Genomic DNA, 18,628 nt, shown 5'->3' on the forward strand with positions numbered 1-18,628 from the left:
AGTCTACAATGTCAAAGTGCTCTAATCTGACCTCGGATGAGCAATTTATGGCCAAAACAGGCTCCAAAAACAGCAAAAACATAGTTGCGGCTGTTCCTCCTCTTCTCTCCACGTTTTTTCTGGTCTTCTCTCAGGTTTTTCAGTTCCCACACTTAGCTTTATTACTTGGGCACCTTTGGCCTTTTAGTTGACCTCAAACGGACCCCGAACAGGCCAAAAAGTGGCCTCGCAGTGCATAGTTGTCACCCTGCTGCATCCATCCGCACACCTGGCACTCAACTTTTTCCAATAATGTATCCCGCAACCACGTGAAGTGGCCCCAACGGATGGTCCTCATGATGACCTTTTTGCATAATTATCACAAGAAAACACCCACGTTGTGTCCGTACTTATCCACGTGCAAGTACGGACCCCAACGGATGGTCCTCATGATGACCTTTTTGCATAATTATCGCAAGAAAACACCTACGTTGTATCCGTACTTATCCACATGCAAGTATTGACCCCATTCGACCTCTTGACGCCACTAGATGTCATCTGACGCACCTGCTTACCTCATGTCGTCGGCCCGCGGATAGCTTCCTCGAGAAGTTTTACGTGCTACCAACTCCTCATTACTATATATAAAATACAATGGTATTGATGATAGTGAAAATCAATGCACTATGTACATGCTGTCCTACCTGTACACATGTGGGCCCCATGTAACCACCTGGCTCTGAAAAATGGGCAATTCTTTATTCGATGCACCATGCATGTGTATATACATATGTGCAATCCTTTGCTCCTAATAACGTCATGCAAATCTCAATACATACCCTTCAACAACATGTGCACATTCATCTAAGGATTGGAATCTCAAATCCAACCTACTAAGAGCATAAGCAAATATCTCAATGCATATCCTTAAGCAACCTATGCACATTTATCTAAGAATTGGAATCTTAACTCCAACCTATGTCAATAGTCCTATAAAAAAAATCAAAATATTTTCCATAAGGGACAGAGGGTTCACAAAACAATAAAATATTCACCAAAAAAAGTCTCAATTGAAAGCCTATAATATATATATATATATATATATATATATATATATATATATATATATATATATATATATATATATATATATATTGATTGCAAGCTTCCTCCATGTAGCTAGACCATTTGACGCCATCCTCCAAGATACCCTTTGCAATGCATGTTGCCCTAAATGTTGGGAAAAAAGGTTTATTTCATCAATGTTCTCCCTTTCAATAGTCTGTACTCCCAATGGAATCTTATAATTGCCCTATCTTACAGTTGTAGAGCATACATCAATGTTGATATGTGCTTTAAATCGGTTGGAAAAGCAGGATTATATTGCACCACCCATTGATCATCAATAGTAGAACCCTTGACCTTGGCAGTAGAGCCATTGTTTCGTTGCACATAAATGGGATAACCATTATATCTATGCTTGTTTTCTCACAAAATGGATGTATATATCTTCTAGTACACTATCCATCATCAACCATGAAAAAAGATGAAGTTTTGAACTCCCCACATTGGCCATCTCTCTCTCTCTCTCTCTCTCTCTCTCTCTCTCTCTCTCTCTCTCTCTCTCTCTCTCTCTCTCTCTCTCTCTCTCTCTCTCTCTCTCTCTCTCTCTCTCTCTCGCACAACCCTTGCTTCGTGCCTCCCTATGGGAGAGGGGCTGCCCTAAGGGGGGCGTTAGCCTCTGCGATGCCCTACACAAACTCAAGCCAACCCAGAAATTGTTAGCCTCTACCCGGCCTTGTACAAACTCAAGCCAACTCTAGCCTCTGTAGAACCACACCCCTCACTCCAACTCCTCAGCAAATCAGTCCCAAACTTAAGCTCTCTCAACAAACCACCTCGCGCAACAGAAGTTGCAATTCCTCTCTCTGTAAATCAAAGGTCTGCAAACCACCTTGCACAATAGAAGTTGCAATCCCCCGCTCTGCAAATCAAAGGTCTACAAACCCACTCGACAGACAACAGTAGAACACTCTGCCTACCCATTCGGCAGACAATAGTAGCCCATCATAACGAAGCTTTGTAAAATCTCTTTGAAGTGGTAATTAGGCCTAGCTTATAGCTAGGTCATACTGAAGCTAATTCTCATCATGAATACCCCAAAGGTCACTACGAGTAGTCGGCCTAGTTTTGCGGCCGTTGTAGCAACACCAAGCAAACTCGATCGGATCGAACAACTTCAAAGAGATGTTGATCAACTTATGGAAGAGAATCACAACCTCAAAGTGCACCTTAGCAAGCTTCGACTCTATGGTCAATCTCACCGCGGACAAAGTCAAAGAAGCTAAAGCCAAAGTCACCCAAGCTCTCTCTGCATCCATGGCTACGGAGCTTTGAGAACAGAAACTTCAAGAAGAGAACTCCCTCAAGGTCCGGATTGGTGGGCTCCCCTCACCATGGGGCACCACCGATGATACCCTTGAAGAAGCAATTATCAAGCTCAACAATATTCTGCGAGCAATCAACATCAAGCCGGAAGCCATTTCTTGGATCAATGATACACATAGGCAAGTTCCACCAGAGCATTGCTTTCTGACTTTCAAGGACAAAGAGGAGCGGGTGCGGCTGTTGCGCCAAACCCACCTACTCAAGGGAACAAAGGTTTGGAATGCTGAAGAGTTGACCACGAATCAACTCAAGGTGGAAAAACAAGAACTCAAAAAGGTCCATGAAGCACACAAACAAGGTAAATGGGCAGTATATCGCGGGGGTAAGGCCATCATCCAGGAGTTTCAAACTCCCAAAGGGGCTCTCCCTCTACCCGACCCCACCTAGGTTTTGTTTCTTTTTTCTCCACCCTATTGATGGACCATCAGTCCTTAACTGATATGTATCTAATGCACCTACTTAGAAGGACACATTGTAATGCTTTTCTCTTCGGTCCCATGGGTTATATCTGACCTCTGTGGATGATAATTCAATCTCTCTCTCTCTCTCTCTCTCTCTCTCTCTCTCTCTCTCTCTCTCTCTCTCTCTCTCTCTCTCCTCTCTCTCTCTCTCTCTCTCTCTCTCTCTCTCTCACACACACACACACACACACACACACACACACACACACACAGATGCGTCCCAATGACCCCCCTTGTGCCTAGGCAGCCACGAGTCAACATGGGTTTTCTCTCTCTCTCTCTCTCTCTCTCTCTCTCTCTCTCTCACACACACACACACACACACACACACACACACACACACACTGTCAGGCACATGAGCTTCACTTCCTTCTTGAGTTTTGTTTTGCAACCATTAAATATGACGAGGATGAAAATTTGTGCTCTCTATCTCATTGGAATTGAGAATTTGGTTGCTCGACCGGACATTGGGGTTGAAGACTACTTACAGAATCTTGCATGAAGCTATTCAATACTACAGCCTTGTGCTGTTGCAAGTTGAATTCATGATGTGCCAATTGAGTGTGTTCTAAATATTGCTCTTGTTGGATGCTGATACGATCGATAAAACGACGCTTGCCACATTTGTAGTCATCATCGCTTGCAAGGAAATCAAACAACGTTGGCAACTAATGAAAAGTTGGAGTTTATTTTTGCCCGCAATGTGTTTGCTCGGCATGTGGCTGTTTTGGGAAGAACAAATTGGTTGAGCTTGTCGACATAAGTTCGGGTGAGGGGGGCCGAGGCTTCCATCAAAAAGATGCTTGCATGTCTTTGCAAGAGCTTACAGGGAGTAATAACTATATTAACTTGTGGAATATATGTGCAAAGTTTAAACACATTTGTCGTCTCTCTCTCTCTCTCTCTCTCTCTCTCTCTCTCTCTCTCTCTCTCACACACACACACACACACACACACACACACACACACACACACACACTGTATTAACAACCATATTAACTTGTGAAATATGTGTGCAAAGTTTAAAAGCATCTGTTCTCTCTCTCTCTCTCTCTCTCTCTCTCTCTCTCTCTCTCTCTCTCTCTCTCTCTCTATCTCTCTCTTACACACACACACACACACACACACACACAGTCAAGACGCCAACAAAGAGTTGAAGTGGGACAAAAACTGCACTCCATGCCAGGCTTCTCTCTCTCTAACACACGCACACATGCACATCGCACACGGCTTGAGTAGACACAAGGCTGAAATGTTGCAGTCATCAATTGGTGCAAGGCTTGGAGGATTCGACAGGTGGATGGCCTCTCCCTCCTCAAAAACCTTAAGCTCCATTATATATAGTATAGTATAGAAGTGCTAGTATGTGACCCGTGCGTTGCTGCAGCCAAGAAAAGCATGGTCATTGGGTCACACACACACACACACACACACACACACACACACACACACACACACACACGTGTTTGTAGGTGTGTGTGAGTGTGGGCAAGAGCACAAAGTAAGGATGGTGTACTGTAGTCCATAAAATCACTAGGGGAAGATGAAAATTCTCTCTCTCTCTCTCTCTCATGAGACCTTGAGATCAAGACTTGTCGAGTAAACCTTTGATATCTATTTGGATTGTCCTTATGACAATAAGAATTCTCTTCTTCTTTTCTCTCTCTCTCTCTCTCTCTCTCTCTCTCTCTCTCTCTCTCTCTCTCTCTCTCTCTCTCTCTCATCAGGTCATAAGTCAAGATTCTTTCCCCCTCTTCTTTCTCTCCTCTACACACACACACACACACACACACACAATTGAGTTCAAGTCTTTTAGGGTAGATCTTTGAGATGTCTCTTAGTGAATGAAACAAGTGAAAGAGTCATGGTGGCTTTCTAAAAAAATGAGAAAATAATAAAGCCATTAGGTTGAGTTTAACTGGAATCAGTGTTCGAGAAATGATTGCCTCAGTTTAGCCTTGAGACGGTTGAAAATCGAGACCAACCGGTTACAAACCATGGTAAAGGCAAGAAAAATGGTGAAATATGTGAGAAAATCATTCAAAAATCTTGCAAATTATTAATCTACGTTAGCTCACTTCTTTGTGAGGAGGAAACTTGATCGACGGCCGCTTAATAAAAGAGACTTTCTCGAATATTGACTAGAATTGAATTATAGAATGCAAGAAAAGTCAAGCCATGTGAAGCTGTGAAATGAAATGTGAAATAAAAGGAACTCATCAAAATATATATATATATATAATATTTATTATATTATATATATATATGTGTATGTATGTATGTGTGTGTGTATCTATAGAATCTACTAGAATTATGGAAGGTAAAGCTTCACTTTATCATTCTAAAATTATAGACTGCAAGAAAAGTCAAGACATGTCAAGGATGTGAAATGAAAGGTGAAATAAAAAGATCCATTTACTATTTTAAAATTGAAATAACATTTGAGGTAAGTCTCAATAATCAGTGAAAACATTGAAAGTATTCCTACCTCAACTCACCTCTAACTCTTCTTTTAGAAAGCCAAAAAGGAAACTATAAACCCTTGAGTGTGATAGATTGCATATCATAGTTCTCTCTTAAAAGTCAGCGCAGTTAAAGACTTGTCAAGTAAGCTCTTTGAGGTCTTTGGATGTGTTCCTATGCCGTTAAAAGTTCTCTCTCTCTCTCTCCCTCGCTCTCTCTCTCTCTCTCTCCCCCCCCCCCCCCCCCCCCCCCCTTCCTCCATTTCTCTCTTGAAAAATAGGTCTTTAGTTCAGCTCGTCTCTTGGGATAGTTTCCTACAACGTTAAAATTCTCTTCTTCTTCTTCTTTTCTCTCTCTCTCTCTCTGTCTCTCTCTCTCTCTCTCTCTCTCTATATATATATATATATATATATATATACAATTTCAAGTTGATCTTTGAAGTCTATCAAAATTCTTATTTTTGTGAGGTGGACTTTATTCTTCTCTCTCTCTCTCTCTCTCTCTCTCTCTCTCTCTCTCTCTCTCTCTCTCTCTCTCTCTCTCGTGTATGCGCGCGTGCACACACACACACACACTTATTTAGCTGACTAGTCGATGGCTAACCCTTGGCTGACAGCTTCCTTTTTTGGTGTGCTAATCTAGAGCTGCCACTCTCTAGAAAAGTTTCACCGAGTCTCTAGACAAGACCACATGTAATGGCTCATGGTACCAAATCTCTACCAGATGTATACCACACCCACACACACTCTTGCTTAGTAAATATAGATACTATTCTCTATTTCGGCCCTTCTCCAATCAGGACCTTTGTCTGACTCTACGAGCTGACAATGTCGATTCTTACATCTACACTATGAAGACATTTTGGAAGTCCTTGTGGGATCTCTTGGCTTGGTGATACATTCTGGGTTGCCCGCCCTTCTCAATAGTGTGCAGTACACACACAAAGTCAGTAAATTTCGGAGCACCCACTCACTCGAGGAAAGGTGGTAGCCTTTAAGTTATTTTCTTTACCATAAACTGAGGGTCGTGATCATACTTGGCTGGCTTGAGTAGTTGGTTTCCAACTTAAATATGTTGTAATGTGTTTAAGGTTACCCATTTGTTTAAGGCTATCCATTATCTTATCTGCACCTACCTCACCTACCTTCCTTTTGATCCCAATAGTCAAAGGCTTTTTGGCAAACAAACAAGGGCTCGTCTGCTTTTTATAGCGCATATAGTTAAACACACATGTCCCACAGATGGCTTGCAATAAGGAGCTTACAAAGGGATTGAACTTGCACACATGTCGACCTTTCATTTGAATAGCTTATCCGATGAATACTTCATATTCTTTTAAAAAAGTGCCATTTCTTGTGAACTACCCAGCCTAGCAAAAACAAAGCACTGTGCTCATTGCTTGCACCTCCAAACACCGTATCCCTCAAGCTCTGTGCTCGTTTCTTGCACCTCCGAACACTGGATCCCTCAGTGTGCTCCTTGCGACAGTCGGTATACATGTCCCCCCCCCCCCCCCCCCACACACACACACATGCACACAGGTGCTTGAATATGCGAAACTTAGGATCACTTCCTTGGTGACTCTATCTACAGAGTATACTTGCTCTCTCTCTCTCTCTCTCTCTCTCTCTCTCTCTCTCTCTCTCTCTCTCTCTCTCTCTCTCTCTCTCTCTCTCTCTCTCTCTCTCTCTCTCTCTCTCTCTCTCTCTCTCTCTCTCACACACACACACACACACACACACACACACAGAGGAGATTGAACGATGGAGTGTTGTGTTTAGGCTTCCTCCCGAGAGACGCTGTCCACAGAGCTATTTGGTGTTACAAACCCCTTCATGATTTTTGTTTTCGGGTTCACCCTCTTTTTGCATACTGGCGAGATGCAACAGACCACATGAGTTTACATTCTACCTCCTCCATTGGTCTCCCATCCTTAAGCCTCCTCCAATACTTGAAGCACCTTTTGCAATCGGGTATCGAGCATGGAGAGTGCCTGGAAACAGCCTTCTCGACTTCTTTTGTGTCTCAGTACATACATCAAATTGGCAAGCAAGATGGTCTCCCTTGCAATAGCTAGTGTGGAATATCTTCGAGCTACTACTGCATAGGCTCTGAGACACAACACTTGCTTCAACAAAGAGGAAAGCAACATCGTCCAGGTAGGTGCACTGCACCTACTCAGTCCGGTAGAAAGTATATATTCTGTTTTTTACATTCATTATGACCTCTATTATGTCTTTTGATAATGGTCTTCTGGTTTCTTTTGGACATTGTCACAAGAAATGGAAAAATACTTGCAAAATCTTAACACTAACTTGTGCTTATGTCGAGAATCGGCATTTAGGACACGATATTCATTCTTGCTTTATGATAAAGCATATAAATTTCCCAATTGACAGCAAAAAAAGTACTTTAATCCATGAACGACACTTATTCAGTACTTTGTTTGATATGGAGGTTGCTTAGTTTTTTACTGGTTCTGGTTGTTTTGGCGTACTATAGCTTTACACATAGACATATACATGATGGATTTCATAGTTTTTTCTCTATCAAATATAGAATTTGGACATTGGTTTGCAGATTTTTTTGGGAAGAAAAAGTACAATATGTACTCAGATGAGTGGTAAACTGGTAATGGAAACAAATACAGGGTTATTGATTTCGGAAGAATAGAACTACAAGGACATTATAGATTTTGAACTTGTTTTCCTTTTGGTGACGGCCGTTAACCTCTTGTGAGGGCCTCCGTAGAGATGGCTTTGACTGGAAATTTGAAAATCTATTCGCTGTACAAAGGAGATGCTGTCCAAATTTTTCCTTTAGAGATGGGTAATCTAGATGATGGAATGATACATACTTGTTTTTAAATACGATTATTTCTTATGTCCTTTTCGTTAATATAGTCTTATGGAGCTGCTTTTTATCAAAGGTTTGTACTTGGAGGTGAGTATCATCTCTTGGTTGTTATGACACATGATTTACGCATATCTGGTTATGGTTATTGCATTTGGATTTTATAAGGTTTTGTACTGACTTCAAGCTAAATAAAAACCTGACTAGCATCATACTGTTACTTTGGTATACACGGATAGAGACGCTAAACCTTAAAGAAAACTATGAAATTGGGGTTGATTGTCTACCATACATAATATACATTAGACTCTCTGATGGGGTAGATTTATACAGGCTTGTTGCATATTGCTGGATTACGGGTTGAAACTTTTTTCAAAGTATCATATTTAGATGAATATTGGAACTATCATGGATGGTGATACTATGCTGTCTGAATACAAATAAATGGCTGCTTAATTGTTTTCGAATCTTTGAGAGTGATACACAATAGAGGATGTTTTTCGTTACTTGTCTTGTCAGTACTAGCTTTGGACATTGGCTGGATTTTTTAACAATTGATTACTACATGGTAATCTTGGACACAGATATGTATGTTCAGTTCCTCGACTGTCGTGCCTTAGGATTGGGGTTCCCTCTCACTTACATAACACCACTGGGCTGCAATTTGCTGAGTCGAGTCGTTGTACTATGAGGTGATGCTTGAGATGTTATAACTCTCTTACATGTTCAACTCAGAATACCATCATCTGCGTACCTGTATGCTCCTCGCACACAGGCGTACATAAAGCTTCCCAAGCCCTGTACGTACATGTACATACGGTCCTTCTTGAGTTACAAATGAAATGTATCAAGAATAGGTCACTGCGAAAAGATGCATAAGGACACATAAACACGCGATTCATAGCACACATAGACATGCTTACTAATAATACTTTGGTAGTATGCTCATCAGCTGTTAAATATTTCTCATATGAATTATTTGGTAACCAGGCTGTAACGATAAAGTTCGTGTATTTGTACTTTTTGATGCACTCTTTTATGCACTTTCTGGGTCCTATAATGCTAATACTGACAGGTTGACTGAACAGAATTTAAACATCCGTCTCACAATATGTATATAAATAACATACGGTTCAACTTAAACATTTGCCTAGTTGCTAAAAATCACTTCTGATGAAGGTAAGTATATAGTGGTGAATTCACAATTATAAAAATACTTTTTGATGCTATCGAAATAAATGCATAATTTTTAACACAAATCTTAATTGAAATTAGTCCAAAGAATGGTAAAAGAGCCTTAATCCCCAAGTGGGGGTCTCGGATGAGATGGCAGTAGACTAAAATTTTTGAGAATTGATCCAATTTACAAAGGAGATGCTGTCCGGGTTTTTTTGGAATTAAATAATGTAAATATTAGCATAAATAAATGGCTCAAACTTAATATTAGATCTTTGTTATGATGTTAGTTTTGTTGTAATTTTTGACACCAATAACAAGGGGAGGGAGTCGTTGACACCTGTCTTCCCAAGTAATGCTAGTTCTGACAGGCTTGTGTTTCTTGGATGGTGACAAGTAAGAGATTTTTTCCTTGGGATTACAACGAAAACTGCAGCAGTAACGGAAGATCGTTCAATGTACCAGCTAGATCCTTTTACATGTAGATATAGTGGAAGTTCATCCCAAAGGATGAGCACATAAGATACAACACTAAGATATTATATTGTAGTGATCAAAGATCAAATTTTTTATCAAAATGATTGTATTATCCATTAGATACAGAATGTTGTATTATTGTATATGAATTGATAATTGAGGTTTATGACATCTTGTTTTAAAATATTGTTATTTAATATATTATTTAATACAATTGTCTAAGTATGGTTCAATTTTGAGGGGATTTTTTATACGTAAACACACACACACACACACACACATGCATCCATGCATCTTGGTGTTTGACACCTCGGTTTGAGACTACTTCTATGACTTTAAAACTTCTCTCTCTCCCTCTCTCTCTCTCTCTCTCTCTCTCTCTCTCTCTCTCTCAATAAGAAGAGGGCATTGGAATAACCTCTCTAATTGGTGTATCACAATTCCCCCTTAGATAACAGGTCCTGAATTCAAGTCGCTCGAGATGGTTTCTATGATGTTAAAACTTCTCTCTCTCTCTCTCTCTCTCTCTCTCTCTCTCTCTCTCTCTCTCTCTCTCTCTCTCTCTCTCTCTCTCTCTCTCAAACTTATGGAATTGTAATTGGAAGCATGTCGTACAAATCATCTCAACAAAAATGTACATGTAGTTACGATTGCGATAGTTGATCCTTGTTGGGCAATGATAAGATTTCTTCTTCAGTAAAGGTATGCTCAGTTGCATGGTCTTGATGCCTTTATGTGGAAGAAATCTTCAAGATAAACAACATTAAATTAGAAAATTTTGCAAGTTTTATAATTACCAATATAATTATCAACAATTCTTCAAGTTTTTACCTAAAAACAAAAAGACTTTTTAGTGTACCCCTTATTAGTTTCAAAATTACTTTGAATAAGGATTTTTTTAGCAAGGCATACTCAAGACCTAGCTCTCTCTCTCTCTCTCTCTCTCTCTCTCTCTCTCTCTCTCTCTCTCTCTCTCTCTCTCTCTCTCTCTCTCTCTCTCTTAGTGAGCCCCTTATTTCAAAATACTTTGATTGTTTCTTTTGGCAAGGCATATTCAAGACCTCTCTCTCTCTCTCTCTCTCTCTCTCTCTCTCTCTCTCTCTCTCTCTCTCTCTCTCTCTCTCTCTCTCTCTCTCTCTCTTACTGTACCCATTGAAATACCCAACCATCAACCACTTTCCTTCTATCGAAGTATCCCTGATATGCATCCACAATTTAGATATATCCTTTGCATTGCAAGGTCCATACACAATCACAATGGTGAGGGACTGATCATCCCACCTAATTCTAACTCCAAGGACTTTATCGGAGGGGTGGTTAAGAACCACCTCTGGTTCCAATTCTCTGTCTACAATAAGTAAATGCCACTGAATCCTTCACTTCCCTCCCCATAGAATACAAGACTTTTCCCTACAGCATGCTTTCTCCTACTACGAGTATCCAGGTGGTGTTCCTAGATGGACCAACAATTGATTGCTTTCTCCTTCTTAACTTCATCCCAGAAGAGGGCACTCTTCTTCCGGGTCTTTAATCTCTTCATGTTCCAAGAATGAATAACAAGAGTATCCATCATTGGCAGGGAGGGAAAAATTCGTCAACATCCACCAGTCACCACATCCCTGGTCCCAGGAGAATTCAGGGGTTCTGAGTCAAAAGGGATTTCTTTTCTTGAAGATGTGCAAAGGGGTTGTGAAGAGGAATGACCCACATCCCCCCTTTTTATTGTACAGGTGGAGGACATAGTCTTTCCCTTTCATAAGTGACATAAAACCCCTTGCCACTACCTTTACCCTTTTGGCCCTCTTTAGACCTGGGATTTGCACCACTAACGTAGTTGTCACTGTCATAAACTTAGGTGTTGGAGCAGGAAAAGAAAACGCATTTGCATTGTGTGGGCATTCAAAGATTTGCCAAACATGATGTTTCCCTTCTCCAAAGTCTTCTCTTGCAGTTTGGTGTCCACCTTGTCTCACAGATCATGGCCTCCTTTACCTCCCCTAATCTTGCCCCTTCGTTTCTCTTTAACTGATTCACATTATCTTCCACCACGGTTTCCTTACCTTGGAAATGATTGTCGTTCCCTTCAATGGAGACTTGTGTTGTAGGATCGGTATTCACTTTAGACTTCATGGGACAATCCTTGGGGAAGAGTCCAAACTTGTTACACTCAAAACAAGCCCCAAAGCAAGTCCCAAAATTGAGCAGAATAGTTATTAGCCCAGCTCTGACATTGATCACCATGTCTTAGGTGGTGTCTTAGAGACATTCCATCCTATACAGGCCCAATTAGAAAACCTTCCTAGATCTCTCTTGTTAAAAACAAACAAGGGGGTCCCTAGTTGACTAGCAAGCATCCTGATATTATCTCAGAGCTAGCTAGGCAATTCCATAAACTTGACCCAAACTGCTTGGAGGGATTTTATCGAGTCAAATGTTGGCTCCCATGGCACCACATAGATAATAATCCTATTTAAAAATAAAGAACATGTATCTAGGATCTTTAAGACATCAGTGTTACCATATACATGTGGTAGTGATGTGTGTGAACACACTTAGGAGCGACGTGGCATTTTTTCCCTCACTAGGAGGTTATTTCCCCCGTGCATTGTATATACGCCCATCACTCTAGGGCTATATATCTTTCCATTGTACACTAAGTAAAACACTCTCTGTTGTGTGGCTTGAGCTTCTTTTGTGTTCTCCAAGCCATGTGTGTTTTCTTGCAACCCTAATTCCAACAATTAGTATCATGGTAGGTTACGTCCTTTCAAGCTTAGTCGCCAGCAACTCCAACACACACTTGCTCACTTTCTCTGATTTCTGTGAGCTTTGGCGAGTGTCAACAGGTCAACAAATACTTTGGGCATGCTCGTAGAGCTCAGTCTGCTCAAAAAAAAAATTTGGGCTCATTTCAATCTCTGTTTCCACTATAGACAGTGTTGTGCATGAAATTTGTCATTTTGTGCAAAATTTTTGTCAATGTCGTTTTTTGCATAACAGGTCCCTTACAGTCTTATACGGTTTGTGTTATATATCAAGTGCTGTTTCCGCTTTGTTTATCCTCTTTTTGGGTAGTTTTCACATTAGGTGCAACATTCACCATGGCTGACAACAACACATATGTGTTCAAGATGTCCCCTGTTGAGGATAGACTAGATGGGGACAATTACCCTATGTGGGCTTATATGATGCAACATGTCCTTGTGTCAAAGGGTGTCTAGAATATTGTGCAGGGCATTGATGTACATCCTATCTCTGAGGATGTAGGCAATGTTGAGGATGTTGCAGGTTTTGGTGGCAGGATTGTTGCTTCCACAACTGTTTTGCCTACGGGTGAGCAAGCTCGTTTTGGGATGTAAAAGATGCACATGCTCATGCATTGATTGTGTTTTTTTTTGAAGTGCACCATTACTCCTCACATCGTTCAACAAAATTTGCAAAACATGCTTGGGATAGTCTGGATGGTCTTTATGCAAGCCGCAATCAGGCAAAAATTGTATTGCTCCATAAAAGAGTTGGAGTCAAAGACTATGCATGAGGAAGATGATATGGACACTTTCCTTGTTGGTGTCAAGTATATCAATGAGCAACTTATTTTTGCAGGTGAAGTCATTTCTGAAGTTCCCTTGTACAGACTGTTCTTGATGCTTTGCAAGATTCTCAACAGACTTTGCTAGTACTTGGAGACTTATGACCCAAGGAGATCCAAAAGTTGTCAATTTTGATGCATTATGAACATTGTTGTTGCAAGAGTCACTTTCCAAAAAAGATAGGACTAGACAATGTGCAGCTGAACATGCCTTTATGTTAAGTATGGAGCCTGATTCATCCCTTGTAATTTTCTGTGTTAAAAACAAACATCTGTAAGGTCCCCATTATGAGGAGAAGCCATAGTGCGTGAAGAAAATAACTTGACGGATGGCGGCCGGAGAGTGGTCAGAAAACGACCGGTCAGTTAGTTGGTTGGCCGGTGGCCAGTAGTCAATGGCCGGCCGGTGGGCTGAATTCAATGGCCAGCGGCCGAATTCAAAAGCGGACTTGTCTTCTCAAGGGCGGCCACACATGGGAGAATTGCAAGGTCCGATTTGTACTTATCTACACAAGGGCGGCTACATATAGCTGCCTCTCATGAGAGGGGGAAACATTTTTGGCCTATAAAAGGAGGCCATTTCTACACACATTTAGTAGTGTGAAGTTGATGCAACAAGGTGGGTGTGAGGTGGTGAGAGTGAAGCAAGGAGGGAGCTCTAAAAGGGTATAATCCCTTTGTAACCTACTTCTTGTTTTGAAGTAATAAAGCCATTGAGTGGCTGCTTTCCAGTGGACATAACCCACATTGGGTGAACCACGTATATCATGTGTACTCTCTCTGTCTCTATCTCTCTACTCTATAATATCTTGTGTGTGTAAATTATCTCTCTCCCATTAAGTAATCTACTCAATTATCTACTTAGCTACGTCATATTTCCTAACAACTGGTATCAGAGCAAGGTTTGGTCATAGCTAAAGTATCTCAAGGAAAGGATTCCTTGAATTGAGTGGGAGTTATGGTGGAGGAAGGAAAGCTCAAGATTGAGAAGTTCAACGGTAAAAACTACCAACATTGAAAGATGCAGATTGAAGACTATCTCTACCAGAAGGACCTCTATTTGTCACTATGCGGTCTTGCAAAGAAGCCCGCAACAATGGCAGATGAAGCATGGATTGTCATTGATCAAAAGGCACTGGGAACAATCCGGTTAAGCTTGGTGTCAACGGTGGCCTTCAATGTTTCGGAGATGAAGACCACAGAGGACTTGATGAAGTCACTTGATGACTTCTACAAGAAACCATTGGCATCCAATAAGATTTTTCTTATGAAGCACTTGTTCAATCTAAGATGGTAGAGAATGGTTCAGTTGCAGAATACGTAAATGACTTTACACAAACATAAGTCAACTTTGATCGGTGAAAATCAATTTCGATGACGAAGTGCGAGCTCTCCTTATGCTATCATCTCTACTAGATAGTTGGGACAGCCTTGTGATGGCTGTAAGTGATTCTATTTTTGGCACAAATACTCTTAAGTTTGATGATGTTGTGGGTGTTTTCCTAAGCGGGGAAATACAAAGGAGAAGCACATCAGAATAATCAAGTGCTGCACTGTCAGTGGAAACAAGAGGAAGGCCTAAGGAGAGGTTCAAAAACCAAAAGGGTCGTGATCGCTCAAGACGGAGCAAGTCACGCACAAAGTCAGATCTTGAATGTTCGAACTGTGGAAAGAAGGGCCACGTCAAGAAGGATTGCTGGTCTAAGAAGAAGAAGGAGAATGAGTCTCAAGACAACAAGCCAACATGAAGACTGAGTCCCTGCATATCGCACCCATACCCAATATATCATTGTGGCTACGGACTATCTCACAAAATGGGCGGAAGCCAAGACAACGCAAAAAGCAGATGCACGAACTACTGCACAATTTTTGTATTAGAATGTTTTTGTACGATACGGTTTACCAATAAATTGTCAGTGATCGTGGGACACATTTTCTTAATGAAGTCATTGAATATCTGCTAGAGGAATTCATGGTCATACATAGGAAATCTGCTCCATACCATCCACAGGCAAATGGACAAGTTGAGGCCACAAATAAAACACTATGCACGGTTCTCACTAAAATTGTGTCAGAGTCAAGAACAGATTGGGATCAACACAGCTACATTCAACCCTATGGGTATATAGGGTAGCTTACAAAACATCGATAGGAACAACACCGTACAACATGGTGTTTGGCTTAAATGCTATACTACCCATAGAGTTTTTAATTCCAACTCTACGAGTAGCGAAACGCTTAGAATGGACAGGGCATGAGCTCTCTTCAAGAATAGATGATCTTGAAAATCTAGATGAACTCCGCTTGAGAGCTATAGCTTCAATCTATGCTAAAAAGAGAAGACAAAAAGAGTTTTTTGACAAGCATGTGCGCACTAAAGAGTTCAAAACAGGTGATTATGTACTTGCTTATACTTTGAAGCAACATGCCAAGAAACTTAAAAAGCGAGGGATGGGACCCTTTGTGATTAGTGATCGATCACAAAGTGGAGCTATCAAGCTTGCTACATTAGCAGATGAAGAAATGCGGAACTGGATTAGTGGATGTCGACTGAAGAAATATCATTTACCACTCACACAGGATATGCTTCAACAAATTCATCAAGGAAAACAACGAATGAAGGAAAAACAGAGAGTACGAGAAGAAGCTCAAGCAGAAGCAAAAGAACGCATTGCAAAACGTAGACTTCTGCGACAACAACAACAAAGTGGAGCGCCATTGCGAATCAATGCCATTTGACTAACGAAGTTGGATGAAGACACAGTGGAGCCAATAATTGCAGTCAAACTGGGTAGCAATCAAGTTGAATCAATGGCATTGCTTGATTCTTGAGCTCAAGCAAATTTGATCTCTTACGGATTATACCAACAACTCAAATCCACAGGTCAACTTCATCCTACTCCTCAAGTGCTGGAAAGTAGTACATCACACTCGTTGAAAACATTGGGTTGGACCATATTACATATACAACTACATCAATATATTTACCCACACAAATTCTATGTGGTGGAGGATGCAAGCACACAACACCAAATGATGTTGGGATAACCTTGGCAAAAAGAGTACAATGTGCAGGTAGATTGGAATGCGAATGCAGTCAAAATTCAGCATGCACAAGAACAACAGGTAATAGCCTTTGCTCAGCAATACCGGAATAATCAGATGCAGCCATACAATCACTGGAAAAAGAGCCAAAAGCAAGAATGTCACCAAAGAACAACATGATACCCAAGGCCAACAGACAGGTAAAAGCCAACCATGCTAACTACATACATACGAAGTCACTGACCGCAATGCAAAGAGCTAGGTTACCAAAACAAGGGAAACAAGTATGGATGCGGAAGGATAGAAATGACATGGCAAACAAACAATAATGCAACCAACAAATTCAACCGAAGCAGATAGTTCAACCAAAAACCAAGGGCATAACACAGATATGTGTTAAGTATGGAGCCTGATTTACCTTTGTAATCTTCTATGGTAAAAGCGCATATTTGTAAGGCCCCCATTATGAGGAGAAGCCATCGTGCGTGAAGGAAAATCACTCGTCGAAAACCAAAATTTTCACGGCAAAAAATCAGAGGCAAGTTTAGGGGCCTCGAGGGCGGAAGCCCCCGATACTTGTTTTTCCTTCGCCGGAATATTCCTTTTCGCCGGAATATTATGGCCGGACGGCGGCCGGACGGTGGTCGAAAAACAACCAATCGGTTGGCCGGTGGTCGGAAGTCAATGGCCGGTGGCCGATGGCCGAATTCAAAAGCGGACTTGTCTTCTCAAGGGAGGCCACACATGGGCGGATTGAAGGGTCCGATTTGGACTTATCTACACAAGGGCAGTTACACATGGCTGCCTCTCATGAGAGAGGCAAACCCTTTTGGCCTATAAAAGGAGGCCATTTCTACACACATTTCGTAGTGTGAAGTTGATGCAACAAGGTGAGTGTGAGGTAGTGAGATTGAAGCAAGGCGGGAGCCCATTAGGGTATAATCCCTTTGTAAACTACTTCTTGTTTTGAAGTACTAAAGCCATTGAGTGGCTGCTTTCCCGTGGACGTAGCCCACATTGGGTGAACCACGTATATCGTGTGTACTCTCTCTCTCTCTCTCTACTCTATAATCTCGTGTATGTAAATCTGTCCCTCTCCATTAAGTATCTACTCAATTATCTATTTAGCTACGTCTTATTTCCTAACAACTGGTATCAGAGCAAGGTTTGCTCGTAGCTAAATTATCTCAAGGAAATGATTCCTTGAATTGAGTGGGAGTTATGGCGGAGGAAGGGAAGCTCAAGATTGAGAAGTTCAATGGCAAAAACTACCAACATTGGAAGATGCAGATTGAAGACTATCTCTACCATAAGGACCTCTATTTGCCACTAGGCAGTCTTGCAAAGAAGCCCGCAACGATGGCAGATGACGCATGGATTGTCCTTGATAGAAAGGCACTGGGAACAATCCGGTTAAGCTTAGAGTCAACGGTGGCCTTCAATGTTTCGGAGATGAAGACCACGGAGGACTTGATGAAGTCACTTGATGACTTCTACGAGAAACCATCGGCATCCAATAAGGTATTTCTTATGAAGCGCTTGTTCAATCTAAAGATGGCAAAGAATGGTTTAGTTGCAGAACACCTAAATAACTTTAACACAAACATAAGTCAACTTCGATCGGTGAAAATCAATTTCAATGATGAAGTGCGAGCGCTCCTTATACTATCATCTCTACCGAATAGTTGGGACAGCCTTGTGATGGATGTAAGTAATTCTATTTCTGGCACAAATACTCTTAAGTTTGATAATGTTGTGGGTGTTCTCCTAAGCGAGGAAATACGAAGGATAAGCACAGGAGAATCATCAAGTGTTGCATTGTCAGTGGAAACAAGAGGAAGGCCTAAGGAGAGGTTCAAAAACCAAAAGGGTCGTGATCGCTCAAGACGGAGCAAGTCACGCACAAAGTCAGTTCTTGAATGTTGGAACTGCGGCAAGAAGGGCCACATCGAGAAGGATTGTTGGTCCAAGAAGAAGAAGGAGACTGAGTCTCAAGACAACAAGCCAACATCAGAGGCCAATGTGGCAGGTAAAGTAGAGCAAGATGCTCTAATTCTCTCATTAGACAATGTGTCTAATTCGTGGATAGTAGATTCCGGGGCTTCATTCCATGCAACACCACACAAGCAACATTTCC

The sequence above is a fragment of the Adiantum capillus-veneris genome, chromosome 12 (assembly GCF_014529385.1).
Source record: "Adiantum capillus-veneris isolate H3 chromosome 12, ASM1452938v2, whole genome shotgun sequence".
NCBI classification, from domain to species: domain Eukaryota; kingdom Viridiplantae; phylum Streptophyta; class Polypodiopsida; order Polypodiales; family Pteridaceae; genus Adiantum; species Adiantum capillus-veneris.